This window comes from Equus asinus, chromosome 29, assembly GCF_041296235.1.
Source record: "Equus asinus isolate D_3611 breed Donkey chromosome 29, EquAss-T2T_v2, whole genome shotgun sequence".
Classification (NCBI taxonomy): domain Eukaryota; kingdom Metazoa; phylum Chordata; class Mammalia; order Perissodactyla; family Equidae; genus Equus; species Equus asinus.
Genome location: NC_091818.1, coordinates 28,340,180 through 28,358,743, shown reverse-complemented (window position 1 = coordinate 28,358,743; position 18,564 = coordinate 28,340,180). Strand labels below are relative to the sequence as shown.

The following is an 18,564-nucleotide window of genomic DNA, read 5'->3' as shown; positions in this document are numbered from 1 at the left end:
TAAAGCCTCCCAGACAATTCTGTAAAATTAGTATGGACTACTGGTCCACTTTTTTTTTTTTTTTGTACTTTCATTGAAAATGTAGATCTGTACCTTTGGTCTCGAGTAGTCAGGCATAATGAACTTACCTTTTAATCACCTTAATTCCTTAGCTCATTATCTGAGATTCCTTAGTACAAGCAATTCCCACGTGTCTTGTGTATCACGTGACAAAGAGAACATGACGTCTGAATCTGGAGGAATAAAGCCATGTCTATGGTACCAGCAAATCCCCTGGCTTAGGTGGAGCAGAGGCAGTCAGGAAGTCTCTCATTGCTTATGCCTGGACTCCTGGGATCCTCAAGAGAAGAGTAGATTCTCTGCAAAATATTCATTTTTTTTTCTTGGTTACATGATTAAATGAAAGCATCTAAATATATGAATCTCAAAAATCAAGATGACTAACTTCGGATTCTTCAGCCTGCCTCAGAACAGCTATTATTCACACTGGGCTTGTGTGCCCTACTTTTAGAAAGCTCCTATTTAATTGTATCCCAGTAGTCCTCAAATCGATTTACAGTGCTCTTCTTACTAATAAGATGCCTTTCTCAATTCTAGAAGATGCTTCTTTTAGATATCAGTTAAATGGGACACCAAAACCTTCAACAATTTTCCTGAATTAGGAAAAACTAGGATGGGCTAGTATAATCACATGTGTGATTACAAGTCAGAGAAATATATAACTATAGTACTGCAGGTACTGAAAAACATTATGAACATTAAACCAGAGCTAAGCTATACAGCTGTCTCTCTCTGTACATGTTGATAGATAGGTCTATATAGGTATATGACATTGATCTTGAAAAAGGTAAATAGCCTAAGTGGGTTACCTTTTTGAATGATGCCACTACAAATCAGCAAGTGAAATGTTAGTAATTATTCAGCAGACGTATTTTTACCTGTTTGGGTAGAGGAACAGAGGAAAACATCAAGCTTGTTCCATTTTATGTTTATGTATTACATTTGCACTCATAGGAGAAATATGAGCTTATTTTATTACATTCTATTGTCTCATGAATTTAGTGTACAGTTTTGCTTCATTTTTTTTAATGAAACGCTTCATGAAATTTGTGTGTCATCCTTGCACAAGGGCTATGCTAATCTTCTCTGTATTGTTCCATGTTTAGTATCTGTGCTGCCAAAGCAAGCACCAGTTTTGCATTTTATTACTGGTCAACTTTCCCTCCCCTTCATTCCTTTTGTCTGTTTTAATATGGCTGAAGGAAAAGCAAGCCTTCAGTACTCAAGTCCAGCCACCCAGAGCCTCAGACTCTCCCAACTGTGCTGAGGCCCATAATGAGCGAGCAGGGCTCCCAGAGAAGAGAACAATTGACATCAACATTTTTTCCAACGTCTTCTGTGCTTCTCTCACATAGGCTATCCTGGAATGTGGAGGCCAGGGTAAATATTGGGGGAAATGGCTCTGAGGACCTAGCAATGTGACTGTGGCAGCTGGTGCCGGGGTAGCTGTAGCCACAGCTATGTTCCGGAGCTCTGAATGGCCTATCTGGACATAAATCCCAGCCTGTCTTCATCAGCGCTAACAGATGGCAACCTCATGGCAAGACTTGTTTTATGGTGCAGGTTTTATATGCATTTGGAAGAGCCTACCTTGTGTAAAACGTGACTGTAATGACACCATCACATTCCTTACCTCAAAAAGCAAAAACTGGCTTTTTACGTATATGTTTTAGGACAGTGTATAGAACATCACCTTTTTCTATTAACTGCTTCTTCCTAAATTTTGTTGAGGTAACAAAGTCACAAATGGGCTTGCTGAGCAAAAGTTAGTCAGCAACTTAGAAACCAGTATGAGGTGATTGCAATTCCCATATTGGGCTAGATTTCCAAAAGCTGTATCCAGAAGATGGAAAGCTGGCGATCATAGCAAAGATAAGTGAAGAGAAAAGATATTAACTGAATTATATCTGGATGAACTCAGAACAATATGAGAGTTTGAAAAGACCAATAAATAATTAAATGAACAAAATGGGCTGAAAACATTATATTATTTAATTATTTGGGCTTATGTCGAGGAAAACAACAATTTATTTCCTGTTTCATTCTTTACTGTTAAGAAATACCATACTCAAACTAGAAAAGGTAGACTAAGCATACTAAGAGGAAACAACTATAATGATAGTAATAAACATATTGAGAAGAAATAAAATATGTGAAAAATATGTTAGAAGCATACCCAATTGCTTAAAATTAATTCAAGATTCCAGGTACATATGAGTGACATTTTAGTGCACTGAAAATAATTGCAGATAATACGTCACATGTGCCTAGAATCTTGAACTAATTTTAAGTAGTTAGGTGGTACAACTTAAAGGAGGACCTTGAGTTCTTTCTTGTTTTAAAGGAAAAAAAAATCCATAAGAGTCAAAAAATGGGCCCTGACATTCCAAAAATGAATGTACTATTAGGTTATATGACAGTTTAGTTTCCAGAAAAATCAAAGACTGCATCCAAGTTAAGACGGTTATTTGGTGTTGTGTTCATTTTCAGAGAAAGACTTTACACTGGCATAGATGGAACAGATTTGATTTATAACAATTAAAGTGATGAAGAAAAGGGAAAAAATATTACCTGAATTAGCTGAGAGAACTTGGAGTCCTTAGCCTAGAAAAGAAAAGACTCGAGGACAAAGATGGCTATTTCAGACATTTGAAAGGCTGTTCTATAGTTGCTGGGTTAGCTTTCATTTATGTCACTCCAGTGGGCAGAAGCACAATGAGCAGGTTGCAGTTACAAGTAGAAAGGTCTTCACTCAGCGTAAGGAAGGGTTTTGTCAGATTGACAGCTGTTTAAAGTAGAAATGGACTGCTCTGTGAGATAGTAAGCATGTTCAAATGGAAGGTGAAGTCAATTGTTCAGGTTTATGGTCAAAGGAATTCCTGTATTACGTGAGAGATGAAGTATGATGACCTCACATCTCTTTGTTTCTAAAATTCCATGTTTGGTTTAGGATAGAGAGTCCATTAGGACTTATTCAACAACTGTGTAGGACTGGACCATTTGAAAAAGCAATTTCATTTGTGGCATTTGATTTTCATATGTTGTAACTAGTGGCAGAAGATAGGGGAAAAGCTACAATAAAATGTCTTTCAGTAATGTAGATGGTATCCTGTAAAAACTATTGATTAAGTACCAACATCATTGCAACAGATGGCACAACCTAGTGTTAGACCAGTAGGCTGTGTCAGGGCGAGGTTGCCTGTCCAAAAATTGAAAACAGGTGGCAAAAGTTCCCTGGGGCACTTGTCATCTGTAAGTCATCTGTTAGTATAAAGGCCCTGGTCAGACACAAATTAGGTTCATTGTTGATGATGTTTTTAATAGCTGAAGGACCTCACAGCTTTACTTAATTAGAATTGTAATATACTATATACATGTAGCTGATCACTTTTGACAATTGTTTGGTTGTCTTCTACTTTGTTAGCCTAAGTTGCAAAATAGCAGACATTTTATTTCTGTGACACAAAAGGATCATAAACACATGACGGAAGGCAGGATGCACTTAGCTGTCTGCACTGCTCCAGTGTTTCTCGTTGCATTTTCTCTGGTTCTTCCATTCATCCATAACTAACCCTTACGGAGAAATCAAATACATCTGTACTTGGTTTCTGTTCAGTGGAAATTAAATCCCACAAAAACCAAACCGCGGTTTGAACTGAAAATGCTCATTTTGAAAGTATGTTACTCGCCTTTCTGACATTTTATTCCACTGCCCTCTTGCCTTTCCCCAATAGATACGGAAGTGAATTAAAGCTTATTCATAGGTGAATTGATAGATAAGGGGCAGGTAAAGACGTAAATCACTAACATTGTCTAAAATTGATACTTTTCAAGCCTTGGGTCTTATACTTCAAAGCTTTGGAAAATGTGGTGGAGAGTGAGAATTTAGAGGAAGGCCAGACTATTTAGTTTGGAGAGAAATGAGTATCTTGGAGTCCTTTAAGCATGTCATGAGAACATTTCTGTAGACCCCTGTATGCCAGTTAATATGGTAAGATCATTTTCTTCTGATGATACTCTGGGTAATTTGTCGGAAAAGAATTTGCTTTGTTGAAACAGTAAGTTACTGTACTTGCAACAATTGAGACTGGCCTTAAAACAGAGTACAAATAAATATAAGGGAAAACAGCAGCATGATTTAAAATACCGTGTTTTTGAAAAGTAAATACTACGTGAAGTCAAAGGACAATGTACTGCCTATGATCCACAGTTCTATTTGCCTAGATTTTTTCTGTTTTCTCCATAGTAATATGGTGAGCTATAAGGCAGAAGTTGGCTGCATAAAGTGTCTGAATCGTTAATCTAAACGAGGAAGTAGTAGATGGAATTGGTAGAATTCAAATCTTATTCCCATAGTTGTACATTAGCCTGCCTCTGCCCCCATCCTCTCCCCCACCCCAGGAGAAATTTTATCTTCACCTGTTGCATTGTTTCTTAGTAGACATTTATCCATTATCTAAAATCAAGACAGCATTTTTGCATTATTGGCTTTGATCAAACCCTTGGTTTGTATTTTATTAGCTTATTCAGGTAATGAGTGACTGATTTGTTGTTTGGGAACAACTTTCTGCTCATGACGGTCCTCATACCTTTTATACATCAACTATCTACCTAATTGGAAGCCTGGTTCCTGTTAACATTTAGAAAGAGTAAGCCACTTGGCAGATTATGATGACATTTCTAAGACAGTTCATATGAGGAAAACAGAACCAAGAAATCGACAGCGAATGCCCTTGTGTTGTGTATAACTGCATTGTGAATTTAAGCCCCCTGTTTATAATGAAAGTTCTGTTGGATTACCTCACGTAATCCGGATGTCACAGCAGTTGCTGCAAAGCACATGGAGTAACCTCCTCTATATCTCATGAAGACATTACCTCGGCTTATTCTTTTTCTTTAGAAGACAGTTGTGGCATTTTTCCATTGGTTACATTGTACAAACAGAAAGATATATTTTAGACCCTCTTGACTGATATTCTCAAGTTCTCTGGCATGGTTTTTAGCCCCCGGGGATACCATTACAGTTCAGGAAGGGAGTTCTGGGGAATAAGATGCAACATGTAGGCACCTCTAAGAACTAAGGCAGTGGAAAAGTGACAGAGGACAAGCCTGGTATCCCACTGGTGCCCCTGAGTCATTCTGAAGGAGTCCGAAGGAATCTAGACTAAACATGTTCTACTAGAAGTCTCGCTCTGAGCTTCATTCCAGCCTCACAGAAGGATTTGGCAGAAGTTGGCAGAAGTATAAAATCCCTTGGATGTGTTGGTATTAAACCATGCAGCTGTTCCCAGTATCTTCAAGTTCTGCACTGCTCCTTTCTCTCTTAGTAAGATTTTTAGTTTACATGTAATTTACAAAATATCTATGGTTAATTTGTAATTCTTTTGTAGATTTTAAAGTTGTTCGATTATGCAGATTCATTTTTCCTTTTTGCATTCTGCTGCTTACTTTGTAATTATTTCTGTTTTTCAAGAGGTATTAGAGAATGAGAGGAGTGAATAAACCAATATTTTAATATACTAATCATTACATGATGAGTGAATTGTTTTAAGAGGTGAAGGTCGTTGGATAAAACCAAGTTTTACAATTACATGGATATTTGGGCCCATCACACAATCTCAGTTGCTTATTATCATAAATAAGTGGAAAACTACTATAGGCTAGTTAATGTTTTGACTTTGACAATCAAGGTTGCTATGCCCTAAGTTAGAGATATGGAGTAAAGAAAAGGGCTGAGATGAGGGGGCTGTATTCTCTGAGACGAGAGACAAGTTGCGTAGTCTAGTGTGTCGGCAGGCTGCAAAGGGGCTGCATGAGAAGGTAGAGATTGGTGTGCTCAGAATTCTAGCATGAAGGAAAATGAACAGCTGCTGGGCAGAATAAATATATTTGGACTTTTCTACATTTAATGGTTTATTAGGTAACTGTGCGTTTTCCTAGAATTCTGCTTGGTGTTTTTCTCATTTATTCATCTCTCAGCAAACATTTATTAAACTCCTTTTAATGCAGCAATGTTTCTGATGCTGGGATCATAGGGAGAAAAGATGGGATTACCTGTGACGTAAGCCATCATGTGTTAATTGCTATGACAAGGCAGAGAAAGGTCTGGTGAAGGTGTGATCAAGCAGGGCATCATGGTCTGGGACTTAAAGAACAGCGCAGATGTGGGGAGACATCCCGAGAACAGGGAGTGGCATGAGCTAGGCTTAGAGGTTAGAAGGTCCAAGGATCACTCGGGCAGTGGGGGAGCAGTTTATTTTAGCTATAAGGTTTGAAGGGTGGCTTGGGACATCATTTGGAATGGCCTTGAGTATCAGATCAATAGGTCCAGCCTTTATCCTGTGGAAAATTTAGAGCCAGTAGAAGTTTTTGAACAGGTCCTCTGATTCTATCAAGGCAACAGTGAGCAAGGGAGCCTGGAACGAGGAAAGAATGGATGCAGGGGCATAGTTAAGCTATTAGGATACAGAAAAGATAAAACAAAAAACCTGAACTATGGCACTGAAGTTGAAATAAAAAGAAAGCAGCACTTAATTGATCAGTTGGAGGAAGTTGAGCTCATTAACATCCTCTGGTTGGTTTTTTTGCACTGATGAAACAAATGCATTTAAAACATCTCTACTCCTTATCTACTTGGAATGGATAGTCAGAATTAGATATCCAAAATGTTAGAGAAATTAGTATTTTTGCTAAAGGAAAAAGCTGTAAGTAAGATTTCATTAACTTTTTTCTGATGAGGGCAATGTAGGAACTCACCAATTTATAAGTAAAAATTTAGGTCAAGCTTAGAGTCATTGATTTTGAATTTTAACTATTTTATTCTTAATAACCTGTGCCGATGGTAGATGTCTACATTTTTGTGTAAATTTTGTCATTTGCAAGTTGATGCAGATATTTCCCTTGTCTAACACCCTTCAGGTTTTGAAAATACACATCATCCTTCCTCTCTAGAGTGAACAGAGGCCATTATTATTACCTTGCCAATGCAATAATTACCTTAATGTGAAAGGATTTAGTAGACAAAGAAGGATATTGCTCGAGGATATTTTGGCCTTTGATTTCTAATTAGAAATTTCTAGTTTCTACTCAGAACCTAAAATCAGTAAGTAGAAATATACAAAAAGTTGCTTTGGTGGGTCCTATGGGGTCGAAGGGCATAGTTTCAGGTTTACCTTTAGAGAAACAGCAGTTTCACTGTTACAGAATGAAGTTATAATAATGGAATTTTCCCTCTGATGATGAATTACCAGTCTGAGAGGAAGTGGTTAGGGAATGGTGGCCCATCAGCCAGAAAGCCCCAAGAACAACCATTAATAAGCACTCTTTGGTTGAATACCTATCATTATGGGGGCTGAGCTCCACGGGAGAGCGCCATTCTGCCTCCATCCGACATGCAAAATAGTCAGTAAGAGAATGAATGAAAGAGTATAAAAAACTGCCAAAAACAGACCGAAGAAGTCTTCATTTGGAATAAAGATTAAATAACTAAAATTAGGCATTTCATTTTTCAAGGGAGTTGTATAGGTGAAACTAAAGAATCATTATAGTTACTTTGATTAGCTTGTAGAAAGGAAGACATAAGACTTTTTATGTATATTTTAAATATTAAAATATTTAATATTTTTATATAATATTTTTAAAAGTTTTAATTTTTTGAGAGCCTCAAAAGGAGAAAAGCAAGATTGATAGATGGCATCGGTAGTGAAGTTATTTTTGAAAAGTCAGGGAATAGTTCAGAATGTCCAGATTATGGGACTGTCCATTTAAGTAGAATTTCTTATGTCACATTTCCATCAGGAAGTAGGTAAGTGGCCAATTTCTCATGTAGTTCCACAATCCTCAACAAAATCAACTTATTACTGGCTCTTCATTGCACCACGAGATGTAAATTGTTAGTTCCCCAACCAGCCAGTGGTTTCTGTGGGTCTGGGAGGGCTGTCAGCCAGTCTGTGGGCTAAAATGTTGGCGACGAAGCAACATTAGCATGGAAACATGAAGTCACTTAAAGGCCATACTTCACATGCTGACAGCAGCTGGACCCTACTTGGTACTGAGGAAGAAAGGGGAAATAAATTTTCTTCTTGCTTACTGTGTCAGTAAGTGAAGTCAAGAGTTAGCCTGTGTGTGGGGAGAACGACTTTCACAAGGAGTCTAGGAAAGAAACAGATGAGTTTACAATTAGGGGACTTAATTTCCAAATCTTGTGGTCTTCTAGGTAACTGTAAATGTCATGTTAATGTTTCTTAGCAACTTATAAACTCCATGGAACAGGGACTGGGTCTGGTTTTGCTCAATATTATACCCTGGAGAACCTAGTCGGCCCTCAATAGATTTTTGTTAAATGAATGAGTGAACAATTATCTAAACTTTTATGACTGTGATTATGTTTAATAACAGAATTGTGCCAGGTTAAATAATGAAACAATGCAATGCTCTGGTCCTGATTCTTAAAGGCAGCTTGTTGAGGGACCTGGGAAAACGTCCTAAATCTGAGTCTCTCAGGTTCTTCACGATTAAAATGAGTATGTTAGACTAATACATTGTTATTCTTTTTATTTTTGTAAAAAGTATGGTGGATACGTAGTTTAAAGAGTTGAAAAATCATCATCAGCCCACAGTCACAGCCTTGCCATTTCCCACTTTCCAGAGGCAGCTGTTTTCAGTCTTTTTTTTTTTTAACTGTTTCTCTTGATATTTATCAACACATATCTAAATAATATGCTTATAGTGCAAGCTACAGTTTTTTAGTTTTAATAATTATCTCTTAAAGCACAATGGAAGATGGATTTTAGCTCTTTAAATTAACTCCAGCCCCCAGTCACACACCATCCCTCCAACTCCCAATATTAACATTATTAGGACAATGAAAGCAGTTTTCAGAACTGAGATACATTATACATTATGATTCCCTTCATCTCTTCTTTGAATTGGACTTCCTATTTTATAAAATTCTTCCCCCTACTCATCCTTGATTTACTGTCTGATTTTGGTCCAGCCTATCCTCCAGTAGTTTCCAGAATAGAATGCTTGGGAGGTAGATTTTTGAGACTTTGCATATCTTAAGTGTTCTTAAGTTGGAATTCATTTTCCCTCACAATTTTGAAGGCATTGGTTTTTTTTGTCTTCTAGTTTTCTGTGATATTGTTGAGAAGTCGTAAGTCATTGGCACCTTTTGGTTTGTGATCTGTTTTCTCTCTCAACATTTTTGGCTGTCATATACATAGTGTTCAAAAATTTTGTGATAATATACCCAGATGTGGGTATATTCATTTCTGTTGCAGGGCACCCCGTGGATTCCATCAGTCTGGAAACTCATCACTTCTGGGAAGTTTCCTTGGCTGATTAATGTTTTTGTCCTCTCCATTTTATCTGTTTTTTTCTTTCTGGAGTTCCCATTATTGAGATTTGGGGCCCTGTAGAATAATATTTTCTCTCCTTCTCTTTCTGTTTTCCATTTTGCTTCTCGTACTTTTTCCATCTGTTTTTTGTTTTGCTCGTTTTCTTCCCTCAGTGTTCTTTTCTAAGCCTCCTTTTATTCCTAATATCAAAGTTTTAACTTCTAAAAGCTCTTCCCAACACCCTTTTTTTAAAAAAATGAAATCCTGTTCTTATTTCATGGATAAAATGTAGTCTCTGATCTTTCTGAGGATATTAATGATAATGTGCATCCACTTGCAGAATATCTGTTCCCTTCAAATTGCCTTAATCTGTTTGATCTCACTCTTTTTATATTAAAGACATTCCTCAGATGTCTCAAAACCCTTGGCTGTTTGCTCATATTGCAGAGTCAGGTGCTGTAAAACTAACTGGTGTTCACTCCAGGTTGATCTTCCTGGGCCTTTTGTTGAGAAATCCCCAATATCAGTCTCTATCAATCTTTTATGCTGGTCAGATTCTGGAACTTGCTACTAGAATGTGGGCCATGACCCACACCATCCCAATCAACTGGAAGCTTGTTGGATGTAGAACCTCTGGCTCCCGCTTCAAAGCTGCCCTTCAGAATCTGCTCTTTAGCGAAATCCCCTGGAGAACAAGCTTCCCTTCATCTCCTCGGAGTGCCTAAGGCTGGACATCAGCCTACTGGGGGGGGGGGGGAGGGTAGGGGGGCGCAGAGGGCAGGTGTTTCCACATTCAGATGATAACCTTCTAAGTAATCCTCTGATTAGGGGGCCTTCTTCCTGTATTCTCCCACAGCAAAGAGAGCGATCTCCTGTCTCTTTCTCTTTTTATAAGTGCATTAGTCTTATTTATAAGGGCCCTACTGCATGACCTAATCCAACCCTAATCTCAAAGGCCCCATCTCCAAACACCATCACATTGGGGATTAGGGCTTCAACATATGAATCTTGCCTGGGGCGGGGGTCGGGGCACAAACATTCAGCCCATAGTACCCGGGGTTACCTCTATTTTACCCTTCCCAGATAAGCCTCCAGCTTTTTGCTAAAGCGAGTAGATCATCTGGTGGTCTAGCTGCTTGTTAATCCTTCTCAATTTTCTGTCCACTTCTATCCCCACTTCCTGATGTAGCTGGTAGATCCAATTTCTGAGCAAATCAGGCTTCTATTTGTTTGATAGCTAAAATTTTGTAGTTCGTCCTTTCTCTTCCATTTTGTTTATTTTATACCTTTGGTTTTTAAAGATCCTTATGCTCTGATCTTAGTGGGTTTTAAAGAGCAACAAATGTGTAGACAGAATTCATCATCTTTAACCAGAAGTAGACTAATTAATCCCTAAAGTTCCTCTGACTCTCAAATTTTACGTGTCAATTTCTCCATTATTTTATAGACTAAATATATCTTTTTATTTGTTCGTGTACTTGCTTCTTTATAATTTGTCTTTACCTCACTGTTTAAAAAAATCTGAGCTCTTTCATTTACAGTTGCTTCATATAAGCAACAAAAAATACTATGTTAAAAAGGATTTATGTCTGTAGGAATCTTCCTCTATGTAGCCTTTTTTTGAAAAAAGTAAATTTTAGTGTTCAAGTTTAATTGCAACCCAATTCTGAGGTCCAAGTAAATCAGCACCAGCAGAATTCAGTGTTACTTAAGGATGTCAGAGTTTCAGAACCACAACAACAGCATATGTGTTTTATTTCTGATTTCACCCCTCGGTAGTTACTTGGCGTTTGAACAAGATTTCAAATAAAGTGCTATCAATCAATCATAATTCCACATAGAACTTAGCACTTGAAAAATTTTCATTACAATTGGACCAGCTATTTGGTGAATAGTATTGTAAATTGGAGGCTTGGGAAGAAGGTGAGTTATGACAGTGTCAGCTTATTGACCACTCTGCAAAGTATTGACTTCAAGATAAGTTCTCAGAATTATTGTTTCTTTCAGCCATGGAAATGATTGAACAAGAACATGGTAATATTAACCATCATTAATTACAAGCATTTCCTCATATCTTTACCTGTGCAGATGGAGCAGGAGCCCCGTGAAATGCCTCTTGACAAAAGCACCCCAGGTTGGAGATTCTTGATTCTTGGTACACTTTGACCTGGTAATAAACATGAGTGGTCCTTCAGCCTTCAAATACATTTAATTTGGTTTAACCAAAACTTGAACTTTATTTGCTATGGGACTGGTTTTTTTTTTTTTTTTTTTGCAAAACACTTTAAGAAATGCTCCCATAGAAACGAGGAAGGTGGGAGTAAAACCGATTTCCTGATACCTCTGTACAATGCCAGTTTTGTGTCTCCTGAGCCTGGTTCAATACGTGGCACGTACTCATTAAATAATTTCCAAAATAATCTGAGCCAACTTGGATAAACTATACTTCTTCCTTTCATCAATACTTTTTAAGCAACATCTTCAAATTATCACCTGAGTTGCTCTAGGATTTTATTTTCCTCCCTGCTTTAGATTCTCTGAAAGTGTCGCCTACCCGTTTTGCCTTATGACCAGGGGTGGTTATGTTCCTAAACATGTGGCAATGTGAACTGCCTCTTACCACCTCCTGAAATAAACTTGCCCCTGGCGTATTCACAGTGGAGAAATGGCTAAACCTAAACAATCTAGATTGATCTAGGAGCTTGGCAGTTGGTTCAATTTTCAGTCAAATCTTTATCATTGAAAAATTTCTCTTAAAAGTTTCCTTTTCTTAATAAGTATCATATGTGCTGGGTGTATTTGAAGTAATATCAAAGTGTCTAAAGTGTTATACAAATTCTCTTTGGTGGTATTTTGTAGTGCCTCAGGCCTGTTATTTCAATTATATTTTGCTAAACTGTGGACATACAAGAGATGAGACTGAATGTCAATTTGATGGCATGTCTTTGCATTTTTAATAACAAAATGATTGTTTTCTTTTATATCTGTTTTGTGTAAATGAATGGATCTTTGTAGTGTGTATATCTAATTGAAGGTTGTAGGTATTGACATATTTTAGCAAGCTATTCTCGGGAAGTAGCCTTATATTCTTGTGGGTCCCTGACAAAAACTAATTAAAAACTAAACACACAGGAAAGGGTCAGTTACATTTGCTGGTAAGTCTAGCGTCTTAGTCTCCCCAGGCTGCTGTAACAAAATGCCACAGACTGGCTTAAACAACAGAAATTTATCTTCTCACAGTTCTGGAGGCTAGAAAACCATGATCAACGTGCTCAGTTCAGTTTCTGGTGAGAGCTCTCTTCCTGGCTTGCAGACAGTCGCTTTCTTGCTGTGACCTCACATGGTCTTTCCTCTGATCTCTCTTCTTATAAGGACACTAACCTTATCAGACTAGGGCCCACCCTTGTGACCTCATTTAACCTTAATTACTTCCTTAGAGGCCCCACCTCCAAAGATAGCCACCCTGGGGTTTAGGGCGTCAGCATATGAATTTTGGAGGGACACAAACATTCAGTCCATAACATCTGGCTTTATAAAATTTGTTGTATTTGCCATTTTGAGTTGGTTTTGATTAATTTATTAAAACTTAAATTGTAAAGTTTTCAAGGAAAATGCTAAATCAGTTTTACGTTCTTGATTTTAATAGGGAGGATGGGCAACTAGTGGTTTTGGAGAAAACTGTGCCATCTTTGATTCTCAGCTGTGTTTGACTCAGTTATTGAACTATAATGTGATTGACCTTCAACCAAAGATTTTCAATAGTGCTATATGTTTGTTTCTATGTTTTAAATTTAATTTTAAAACTTTTTTTAGTTTATTGAAGAGGCAATGTATGTTGAACAATTTAGTGTTTGCCTTTTCCAATCCTTGTTTCATATCATAGGCCTTAAAAATGAAGTAGTTGGCATCGACTTTTACAGATGGGAAGGCCCAGAGGGAAGAGATGAAAGTCTTGATACATTAGTCTGTGTCACATGCTTTTTCCTGCTGTCAATTTTTGTAATTTGAGGTGCCATTGAAACCTGAACCTCACTCAATAAGAGATGATTTAATAGGGGAAATTATTCTAAACCTGTTGTAGCAGAGAGTTCTAGCAGAAGGGGAGATCTGGGACTTTCTTCTCTTAGTAAGCTTACCCAGAACCTGGAAGCATTTTTGAGCAACTTAATAGATTGTGGTGGGGTTTCACAAAATAACTGAATGTCAAGTGGTGGGTACCAGTTTTATCTCTCAGTGGCGGCTAATTCAGCATGGGTCTTTTGACAGTTTACTGCCGATTCATCGTACATAGTCCCTATCCATCTAAACACAAAAATCTGAAATTATGTAATCAATAAAGTAATGGATTGTTTCAAATGAGCACGACATTGATTATAAGGGCTCACTGCAGAATGAGAGCAAAGTTGCTCTTCAGGCCTTTCTGGAGATGAAATCCAAGCCTTGATTCCTTGTAAAGCCTTCCTGTAATAATTAACCCTCCAGAAATCCCTGGCCCTCCCTCTGAGCTGGGTCAGGTGGATGAGATAATGCACGGGAAAGCATCTGCAGCCCTTTGATAAAGAGCAAAGCAGAAATCTCGGGCTGTTATCATTAGTCCAAAATACATGGTATTCTCAACTCCTGCCTCTGCAGAGTGTTCTGCAATTTCACCTTTTGGTACAGGTGACAAGGACTTTTCCTTAACAGAGTAAATGCATTCATTTTTCTAAAAGTGAATTTTTGTAAAATCTTCTTAAAATCAGGCAGTCATCTGAGGTAGTATTTCAGAATCTTTTTCCTTGAGGAAGAAGTAACAACACTTCACATGACTAATTTTAGTCCTGGAGTCTCCGAGTGGTCGTTTGTGGCTGATTTGTGATAGATACATTCAGAACCATCGCTCCATTCTTTTAACCATTTACAAGTCTAATATTGCAGTATCCTGGCTCAATCATCACCACCACAATCACTTTTCTTCTTGAATATCATATACTCTTGGGCTTATTTCAGCCACGAGACAGACTGCTTTTTGCAACACAATCCGTTAATACAAGCAACAGTAATACCTGTCTGATTTTATTTCTTCAGTCCCATGTTGGGAGAGTAAAATTAATCTGTATGTTTTTATACACGATTGGTAATACACTTCTTTTATCATTTAAGCTTAGAAATCATGCCCACTAGCTAACTTATTTTTATGGACACCAGCAAAGCATTTTTTTACTAGATTTTATTTTTTAGAGCAGTTTTAGGATCACAGCAAAATTGAGCAGAAGATACAGAGATTTCCCAAATACCCCCTGAGCCCATGCATGCACAGCCTATCCCACAATTAACAACCCCCACCAGAGTGGTACATTTGTTACAATCCATGAACATACATTGACACATCATCAACCAAAGTCCGTAGTTGGCATTAGGGTTCACTCTTGGTGTACATTGTATGGCTTTGGACAAATATATGACATGTATCCATAATTATAGCATCAAACAGAGTAGTTTCACTGCCCTAAAAATCCCCTGTGCTCCCCCTATTCATCCCTTCCCATCCCTTAAGCCCTGGCAACCACTGTCCTTTTATTATTTCCATAGTTTTGCCTTTTCCAGAATGTCAGATAGCTAGAATCATACAGTATGTAGCCTTTTTCTGATTGGCTTGTTTCATGCAGTAGTATGCATTTAAAGTTTCTCCAGGTCTATTGTGGACTTGATAGCTCATTTCTTTTAGCGCTGAATAATACTCCATTGTCTGGATGCACCACCATTTATGTAACCATTCACTTCCCGAAGGACTTTTTGGTTTCTGTTGTTATTGTTACTGTTCTTGGAGATGCTTATTCATCTAATAGGCAGGTTTTTACATTTAAAAAAGCCTGCAATAAGAATAAGCTTCTCTGTTAGTGTTGGTGGGTACAAAAGAGAGGATTGTAAGAAAATAAACTATGTCACCTTCTTTCTAGACCAATACCATTCATATTGCCGAGGTGATCTTAAATCATTATACAGTATTATTATCGGTAAAATTATTCTCAATATTATTGAACTAAGAACAGCATACCTGCAAAGCTGATTTACCTCTATCAACAGTAGGTCTGCTAAAATTTAAATATGTTATAAAAAGTTTATATCAGCACATGCTTTTTTATTCCATTTTTTATTCCATTATGTGCTTTAGTATACTTTTAAAAATCTAAAATCGTATCACATTTAGTGATATAAATCCTCTTCTAAGCATGTCTCTTCTGGTAACCCCCATTTAACCAATAATGAGAAAATTCTACATCTTTACTCTTCACAGAGAGGATCACCTGATATCAGTAGTAGATTTGATAGCAATCAGACCTACGGTAGGTAATTGCTGAATTCCATTCCCTTTTCTAAATTAATCTTGCAAAACTGGGAAAGAAGACATACTATTTTTCTGTGGAAAACAAAAAGAGAGGGAAGAAACAGTTTTTCTCAATTCCATAAGTGTGCCTACGTTGATATGTGTGGCTTCCTATTGTTCTTTATTGTTGTTTGGTATGTTTTTTGAGGACAGTTGACTACTTGACTCTTTTGGAGTCAAAGTTGGGTGGAGAAATTGGCCCCTGGATTTGAACAATATACAATGGAAGGGGCCAAGACCTTAAGTCTTTCTGGTGTAATAACTACCCTTACTTGACCATTTTAGGCCACCCCAAGGACAACCAACATCCCATGAGATTAGAATATTTATGCAGCTTTTATTTATTTATTTTTTGCCTCCCACCCCTTTACAGATTCTCCTTTCATTCTGATTATGTTCTGGAGTCCCAGGTCTAATCTAGCTCTCCCAAAACCTCATTCCCCAAAGTATGGTCCATGGACAAGCAAGAGAATCTCAGGCCCCATCCTGGACATACTGAGTCAAGATATGTGTTTTAACAAGTCCTTCTACTTCCCCCTGGGTGAACCCTGTGCCTATTTGAACAACAGAGTGCTAGATTTTTTTGAGTACCTTGTTTGTCCATCACCCCAACAATTAATCCCAATATTTACAAGGTAAAAGGCAGTCCTCAAGTACAGGGTAATAAACCAGGACAAATTTGTCGCTGTGGTGGGGTCCAGCAATTTGCTGTAAGACTACGTAATCCTATGGATTGTCAAAGTGTCAGCCGAGAAAGAACAGAAAATACCACTTTGAGATTCATGTATGCATCTCTTGTATGGGTGTAATTCAAGTTCCAGAAAGAATTCAGGTCCCCATTATTCCTAATTTCCATTGTGTAGCCTATCCCAAGGCTCCTCTTTACTGGTTGTTGGTCCCCACAGTGAAAGGTCTGGTGTTGAAATGGGGGTGCTAGTGACAGGAATGAATATTGACATGGCAAAGAAAAGGATAAAGCCCCTGAACAGCCCTGTCAGCCTTAGTATGGGAGCAGAAACTGAACCTGACTTCTGAAGACTCAGGCTCAGGTGTTAGCTAGCCAATGACTTGTGGGGAGACCTCAGACAAGGCACTTTATCCACTTGTAGTTGAATTTCTTCACTTATAAAATTGGAATAATGATACTGCCTTATATAACTGAAAGACCATTGTGAAAAATACAGTAGATAATGGTTTAGAAAGCACTTTTCAAAGTGGTGTATGCAGATAAAGAGTTATGATAAGGTTCCAAATATTTGAACAAGTCTTTTCCATTTCAGAATAAAATCAGAATGAATATCCACAGACTACATTATATTTTCCTTCATATTCCATGCATAACTTTGGAAGGTGCCCCAAAAGCATAAATATATGACTTTTAATTCCAGAGACACAGAAGAAATGTAATTCTTCAGGGTTTTATTGACGACAGTGTTTCTTCAAGTGTAGACCCCTAAGCCACCTGCCTCAGAATCCCCTGGGGTCTTTGGGAAGGGAGTGGGTTTGAAGAATCTTCAGGAACACGATGTGATTCTGATGCATTCTAAAGTTTGAGAAACTAGCTTATGTGGGTTTTTGCTGCTAATTTTATGAAAAATATAGACATTTTATTAAACTTCAACTTGTAGGTCTTTTAGTTTTATAAAAGCGATCCTTCATTTACCCTCTCATGTGTACTCTTGGAAAAGGAAATTGCACTTCTGCCTTTTACTTTTGTCTGAGATTATGTTGCTTACTCATTCATTCCACAAAGGTTTATTGAGCATCTTCTAGAACTGTGAAGGTTTAATGTCTGTCCAGGAAAACAACTTCTGACTGTTGGCATTCCTAAGTTATTAGGGCAGTAAATACATCGAAAACGATCTTTGGTTAGACTTCTGATAAAAATGTGAACTTTAAACACAGTCTCTGCTTATGGACAATAAGGCACCCTAAACTCTGAGATGTTTGCTCTTCTTCTCTTTTCTTAGATTTTAGTTTAAGCCTACATTGCTTTCCTTTCTATCTATTAGAATATTAAATGAAGAAAAATGAGGACAGAACAAATAAGATTCTTTTGCTCCTCCATGCCACACCTTGATGCGTGGAATTTAAATGAATATTGTACTAAAGTGGATATGATTGTAGTGGATTATAGTGGAGATTGGTTATTTTCCTGTTCTCACATCAGAAGTTGCTGATGATGTTACATGAGAAAATTCAGTCAAATATTTCATGTGTCTTATTAAATACATGAAATGGAGAATTAGTGATGCTAGATGTTTAAATTGTCAGTTATCAGTCAATCTGATTACTTATTTTTCTTCTCACCGTCCACTCCTTATGCTAACTAACAACTAGTAGGAATTGGTCCACCTCTTATTGAGTGAACATGTTAGTCTTTCTAGATGATAGTTGAACATCTTCAGAATAAAAGCATTCACTTTTTTACTGTTATCAGTTGAGACTAAGGTGATGAAAACGTATCTTATACTCCTACAAACCATTCTGAAGAGAATACTAGAGGTGGTCTGTTGAAAACATGTGTTGGGTCATGCCCTTTCCTGCTTAAACCTTCCTGATGGCTTTCCAGCTGTCTCAGAGTAAAATCCAACTTTCTTACGCTCTGCAAGGCCCTGCTCTGGTTCACTTCCCCAGCCTCATCTCAGCCACCCTGCCCAGGCTCTTTCCACTCCAGGGTTTTGCGGTCTTCCTTCTAGTTCTCCAGGAGAATGCTCATTTTTGCCTGTGCCTCTGTTTCAGCTGCCTCTTCTACCTACCACTGGGAGGCCTTTAGAAACTTTGAAGCTGGCAAGTAAC

General features: G+C 37.7%; 1 protein-coding gene and 1 non-coding gene across 3 annotated transcripts in view; one reads left to right on the top strand and one right to left on the bottom strand.

The window, feature by feature from the left end:
• The window catches only part of PLXDC2 (plexin domain containing 2), a 406,735-nt gene that overhangs the window by 124,473 nt on the left and 263,698 nt on the right, over positions 1-18,564 (top strand). The window lies entirely within an intron of this gene.
• LOC123282164 (U6 spliceosomal RNA) lies at positions 1,083-1,190 on the bottom strand. Its single transcript, XR_006522172.1, has one exon. It is a non-coding gene; the product is annotated as a U6 spliceosomal RNA (small nuclear RNA).